Consider the following 7,266-nt stretch of genomic DNA (forward strand, 5'->3'; position numbering starts at 1 on the left):
ACAGCTCTAGCTGCTCCTTCAAGGAACAGACCAGAAAGAGGAGTAATCCTCCCCCATTTAGCTCTCAATTTTGAACTAAAACCCATAATGTTTAACATAATCAGGGAGGTTGGAGTCTTCAATGGACTCCCTATAGAAGATCCTTACACACACCTCGCCAATTTTTAAGATATTTGTGATAATTTTACAACTGAGGGTGTGACAGAAGAGAGTATGAGAATGAGGCTGTTTCCTTATTCTCTGGGCTCAAAAGCCAAAATCTGGATGAAATCTCTCACCCCTGGATGTATACACTCATGGGGAGAACTCTCTAACAAGTTCATAGAGATATTTCTCCCTATGTCTCGTCAATCTGATGTTAGAGATGAACTCTCTAACTTCAGAATGTTTTATGGAGAAAATCTCTATGAAGCATGGGAGAGATATAAGGACATCATCAGAAAATGCCAAACCATGGGGTGGAGAAATGGAGAATTTTATAGTCTTTCTATAAAGGAATTGATCGTACTTCTCAATCATATTTAGATTTTGCTGTAGGAGGATACCTTTTTACAGGAATTCTTGAGTCCAGATACGAAATAATAGAAGGCACTGCAGAAAGATTTCTCCAATGGCCACTAGAAAGAATAAGTCCAGTGAGGAAGCTAGGCATGCTAGAATTAGACAAACAAACTGCAATGGAAACTCAACTGGCTACACTAATGGATGAGGTGAAGAATTTGAAAGCTGACTAAGAACAACCAAGAATGGAAGTCTTACAACTCACAGCCACTGAGAGTGAACCATGCTCAGCCTGTGGTGATCATCACGATTCAACAGACTGTCCATCCACAGCCTTGGTATGCTATGCAACAAATTTTGGGAACCAAAACTTCACCCAGACCAGGGACAATCAACTTGCAAGATGCAATAACAATAAGAATTCTGGAGTCACCATAGTGATAGCTCAGAACCATAACCCACAATGGAGACCACCCATGAACCAGAGACCATACAACAATCAGCAACAATACCAACAAGGTAGCAGCATGGGAAATGGAGCATATGACCAACAAAGAAGACCCAACTATGCTCCGTTCCCTAGAGATGACCAACACATCAATACCTCGGAGAATTATGTCAAGGAATATGTTACCAGGAACGATGCTGTGGTCAGAAACATTGAATCCCACCTGGGACAGATAGCTGCTAGCCTCAACACCAGAACACCAGGAAAAATGCCAGGGGATACTAATGTTCCCTCAAGGTCCTCACCAGAGCAGATCAAGGCAGTCACCTTGAGGAGTGGGAGAATTGCTACACAAACCTCAACCACTCCCAAGACCACCAATCCTGGGAAGGAACGTGATGAACCATCGGAGGTATGTCCAAGTGTGACACAACAACAACCAACACAAGTAGTTGGTGAAGAAAATCCAGAACATGGAGAAAGAATTGTAGCTGGAGAACAAGCCCAAGTGGGAGGAAGAAAACCAATCAAACCACCATAGAACAAGCAAGTACCAGTTACAATTCTGTTCCCTCAAAGAACAAAGAAGCGACAAGATGATAAGCAGTTTGGACAATTCTTTTCCCTCAAAGAACAATGAAGCAACAAGATGATAAGCAGTTTGGACAATTCTGTTCCCTCAAAGAACAATGAAGCAACAAGATGATAAGCAGTTTGGAAAATTCTTAGACATCTTAAAACAACTTCAGATCAACAAACCACTGATGGATGCACTGGAACAAATGCCCAAGTACGGCAAATTCATGAAAGATGTTCTCTCCAAAAAGAGAGGAATAACATAATATGAAACTATGAAAATGACAAAAGAAAGCTGCAAATACTTGGGCAAGCTTCCACCAAAATTGCAGGATCCTGGATGTTTTACCATTCCTTGTGTAATAGGAAACACTTACCAAGGCAAAGCCTTGTGTGACTTGGGAGCAAGCATCAATCTAATGCCTTCCTTAGTTTTCAAACAACTTCCATCGGTCCAACAAAACCAACAACTGTAACACTAAAGCTAGCAGATAGATCCATTGTCAAACCTGAAGAAAAAGTTGAAGATATATTGGTCAAGGTAGACAGATTCATTTTCCCTGCTAATTTCATCATCTTGGATTATGAAGTTGATGTTGACGTCCCCATCATTCTGGGAAGACCGTTCCTTGCCACTGGATGAGCGGTCATCAATGTACAAAAGGGGGAACTCACTATGAGAATACACGATGATGAAATTAAATTTAATGTCCTGAAGGCAATGAAGTTCCGTGATGAAAAAGAGGATTTGGAAGAATGCTCTGTAATTGCCGCATTGAGTAACCACCTTAACTTGTACTCAGATGTTGAAGAAGCAGAAAAAGATGATAAAGGAACGGAAAAAGAAAATAGCTTACAAAAGGAAGAACAGATTCCTTACCTACAGGAAAGAAGAGCAACCTCCTGAGCTAGAATTGAAGTCGTTTCCCCAACATTTGAAATATGAATATTCAGGGAACGACAACACTCTCCCGATCATCATCTCCTCACTCCCCACGAAGGAACAAGAAGAATTACTGATTAGCAAGCTAAAAAAATATCAAGGAGCTATTGGGTGGACCATAGCAGACCTTAAAGGTATCAGTCCATCTTTTTGCATGTTTAAAATATTATTCACTGATGCTAACAGCTTTTCAGTGGAGCACCAAAGGAGATTGAATCCTGTTATGAAAGATGTGGTAAGAAAGGAAGTCATCAAATGGTTAGATGCATGAATCATATATCCTATTTCAGACAGCAATTGGGTAAGTTCTATCTAATGTGTCCCCAAAAAAGGAGGAATAACTGTGGAGCTAAACGAGAAGAATAAGCTGATACTTGTCAGAAAAGTCACATGATGGAGGATCTGCCAGGACTATAGAAAACTCAATGCTGCCACCAGGAAAGACCACTTTCCACTTCCTTTGACAGATTAGATGTTAGACCACCTAGCAGGTAAGGAGTATTTTTGTTTTCTTGATGGTTATTCTGGATATAACCAAATTGCTCTAACACTAGAAGATAAAGACAAAACCACTTTCACCTGTCCCTATGGAACGTTTGCCTTCAGGAGAATGCCTTTTGGCTTATGCAATGCGCCAGCAACGTTCCAAAGGTGTATGTTTTCTATTTTTCTGACTTGATAGGTGAAGGAGTGGAAGTTTTCATGGATGACTTCTCAGTTCTGGGAACATCATATGATCACTGTCTCGTTAACGTGGAAGAAGTCTTAAAAAGATGCATCTCTACTAATTGGGTTCTTAATTGGGAGAAATGCCATTTCATGGTAAAAGAAGGAATTGTCTTAGGACACAAAATTTCCCGGAACGGATTAGAAGTAGATCAAGCCAAGGTAGAAGCTATAGCGGAGATTCCACCTCCTGTCAGTGTTAAAACTCTTAGATCATTTCTTAGGCATGCAGGCTTCTACAAAAGGTTCATTAAAGACTTCTCCAAAACAGCTAGACCTCTATATCATTTGCTGGAAAAAGATATGAAATTTGAATTCAACTCTGATTGTGTAATAGCTTTTGAAGCCTTAAAAAGAAAGTTAGTCACCACACCTGTTATTCAGCCTCCGAACTGGAACTTACCCTTCGAGTTAATGTGTGATGCAAGTGATAGAGCTATAGGGGTAGTTCTGGGTCAGAGGAAGGATAAAATCTTTCGTAGCATATACTATGCCAGCAAAACTTTGAATGAAGCTCAAGTGAATTACACAGTCACTGAAAAAGAGCTACTGGTTGTAGTATATGCCTGCGAAAAGTTTGGGCCATACATTTTAGGGTCAAAAGTCACTATTTGCCAAGAAAGAGGCAAAGCCACGTTTGATAAAGTGGATCCTACTGCTACAAGAGTTCAATCTGGAGATCAAAGAAAGGAAAGGATGCGAAAGTCAAATTGCAGATCACCTGTCCAGATTAGAACATACTGAAGTTGGACTACCCATCAAGGAGACTTTCCCTGACGAATAATTGTTTGCTATCCATAACAAAGAAGTTGACGTTCCTTGGTTTGCTGATATAGCTAACTTCCTTGCAGCAGGGCTAGAACCATATAAAGCAAACAAGATGCAGAAAAAGAAGTTCTTTCATGATTGCAGGAGCTACCTCTGGGATGAACCTTTATTATTTAAAATATGTGCAGACCAGATGATAAGGAGGTGCCTCCCGGAAGAAGAACAACCTCAAATCCTCTTTCACTGTCATTCTTCACCATATGGAGGCCATTTGGGTGGAATTAGAACTGCATCCAAAATACTGCAATCAGGTTTTTATTGGCCAACTCTTTTTAGAGATGCACTTCAATATGCTAAACAATGTGATAAATGCCAAAGGAAGGGTAACTTAACCAAACAAAATGAAATGCCGCTTAATCCCATATTAGAAGTTGAGTTATTTGATGTGTGGGGTAATGATTCCATGGGGCCATTTCCCCTTCCTGTGTGAACAAATTCATATGGATGGCTGTTGATTACGAAAGTAAGTGGGTAGAAGTTGTTGCTCTACCCACTAACGATGCCAAGGTGGTCATAAGGTTTTTAAAGAAATTTTTTTTGACGAGATATGGAACACCTCGCTGTGTTATCAGTGATGATGGGAAATATTTCATTAACCGCCAATTTGAAAAATTGCTGGAGAAATATGGAGTGTGACACAAAGTTGCAACTCCATATCATCCACAAGCCATGGACTGATCGAAGTCTCTAACCGAGAGGTTAAAAGGATTCTAGAGAAGGTTGTCAACCCTTCTAGGAAAGACTGGTCTCTCAAATTAGATGAGGCATTATAGGCTTACAGGACAGCGTACAGAACACCATTAGGATGTTCCACTATAGATTGATATTTGGCAAAGCCTGTCACCTTCCTCTAGAGTTAGAACACAAAGTATATTAGGAAGTGTATGCACTTAACAAAGATGAAAATTCAATAGCAGAAAAGAGACTGCTACTGCTTGAAGAACTAGAAGAGTTCAGGGGAAACACATATGAAAATCATAAGCTGTATAAAGAAAAAATGAAAAGGTGGCACGATAAAAGGATTAAGACCAGAAAGCTCAAGGTTGGCCAGAAAGTGTTGTTATTCAATTCTAGGCTCAGGCTGTTTCCAGGAAAGGTCAAATCACGATGGACTGGCCCATATCATATTGTGAAAGATGCAGGGAATAGAGCTTTTGAAATCCAAGGAGCTGAACATGGCCGTTCATTCAAGGTCAATGGGCACAAACTAAAGTTGTATGCTGATGAATCATTCAATGAAAAAGAGGAAAATATCCCTCTTTCTGATTCCAACTGAGAGGTAAGTAACATGTCTAACTAAAGATATTAAACTAAGTGCTGACTGGGAGACAACCTAGTTGTTACCTTTGTTCTCTAACAAGAACAAAGTTTTGGGGTGGTTAAACTTAACCAAAGAGCTCCCAAAAGAGAGGGAACGTCTGATGTTCACCTCTAATCCAAATGATTGAAATAGGTTCCGTAGCAGGAACGTAGTTTTGGGGTGGTTCAATAACCACATAACCCATGTTTTCCATTCCTTAGTGTAAATTTAACTTTTTGAATAGAAAAAGCCTTTTTTTGTTCAAACTGCTTGGAGCACACATTTCAGTTATAGTATTGTGGCTGTGAAAATTTAGATAACCAATGGCATGGAACATAAAATCAATAAGCAGTCATCCTTATTCTTACTCTGAATGCTAGAAGTAGGGAAAGAGAAGTGAATTTAATCTTCAGATTTTTTAAGGATGCTGATCTGTGTGAACTAAAATGGTGAGGAAAGAAAAATGCCAAACACTTACTCATGAAAGCGTTCCTAAGGTGTAACCACAATGAAACTTCTGAACTTTCTTTGATGTTGTAAGTACTGCTGAAGAACAGGTGAATTCCACAGACAAGGATCAATCATCAAACTCTCACCCCACCACAATCAAACAAACACTTCCATCCTATACATACATCTACACAACCACACACATTCCTAAAACACCACTAGGTCAACAAAAAAAGTCAAGGAACAACAGCAACATGAGCAGAAAGGACAAAAAGATAGAAACAAAGAAAATGGGAACAACCATTCAAAAGAATTCAGAAGAAAATACCAGACAAAATTCCTTTAAAGGAAGAAAAGAAGGTACAAAAACAAAGACAAGGTGTTCCCCAAACAGAAAAGTTCAGCTCTCAATAGAAAAATGAAAATGTTCCTTGACTCAGGACCAAAGCTCACTCTATTCTAAACCTCTCCACAACTCTCATCCACAAAGATCCTTTGAAATGGGAGTCACCTATAATTCTTAGGAAAGCAGTAGATAAGCAAGTTTGAAGAATCACATCTACAAATGGACAGAGAAACATCACACCCCGAGTGACAGTGAGACAGAATATCAGTAACCTTTACTTACCTTGGAACAAATTCTTTTCTGCTTATCATCTATAAAAAGTAGTTCAATCTTTGAATGAGATGATGATTACTCAGTGGTTAAGTTCTGAAGTTGAGCTATTCTTTGAATTGAGCAGCCTAACCACTATTTTTGAGTTGTTTAAGGACAATCAACAGTTTAGTTTTAGGGTGTTTGATGGGATGAAAAATCGTTCCCATCTAAGCACATTTTGATGGCAAAATACCATTTGTTCCCTCATCTGGTGAGCAAATTTTGCATTAAAAACACATGTTTATATCTTTGTGACAAAAACACAGTGGGAGAACGGATGATGATGTAATCATTTGAGAAATATAGAAAAAGGGGAACGGAATGGGAACATTAAATACACCTGCTCCACTAACTCAATCCCTTTGTACATTTTGCAGGTAACGTTGAAAAGAAGCTTCCATAAAGCATAAGAGGTACAACAATCAAGTGGGAAGAAACGTGCACAGTAGGGAATAAAGAGTTCCTATTGGCTAAGAGGAAAGCAAGATATGGGGGACTGCAGAAGAAAAGGCAAATCTCAACAATAAGTGTCCTATCCAAGAAACTTGCATCCCTCTGAGCACTGTTCACACCGCCTGCACACAACTATGTGCACATTTTCTGGACCTAGGCGCTAAAACATTTTGTTTGAACGTTTTAGTGCCAACGGCAACGGCGCCAAAAACTTGTTGCAACTTTAGCAAGTGTACTAGTCGTACAAGTAATAAAATGATAAGTAAAGATCGTTCCCACGAGGATTTGTGTTCAAACACCAACTAACCATTTATAATTAAGTTGAATCAAACAAGAATTCATTGAATGCATTGATAATTGTCACCAGAATTTGAATTGTATTT

At 39.2% G+C, this 7,266-nt stretch overlaps 1 non-coding gene across 1 annotated transcript; it reads right to left on the reverse strand.

Moving 5' to 3' along the window:
- Positions 1 to 354: 354 nt before the first annotated feature.
- On the reverse strand, positions 355 to 460 carry LOC133311543 (small nucleolar RNA R71). The gene has a single exon (XR_009751563.1). It is a non-coding gene; the product is annotated as a small nucleolar RNA R71 (small nucleolar RNA).
- Positions 461 to 7,266: the final 6,806 nt, after the last annotated feature.

Source organism: Gastrolobium bilobum, unplaced genomic scaffold, assembly GCF_033153095.1.
Source record: "Gastrolobium bilobum isolate Gb01-03AN ecotype WA unplaced genomic scaffold, APGP_CSIRO_Gbil_v1 utg19485, whole genome shotgun sequence".
NCBI lineage: Eukaryota > Viridiplantae > Streptophyta > Magnoliopsida > Fabales > Fabaceae > Gastrolobium > Gastrolobium bilobum.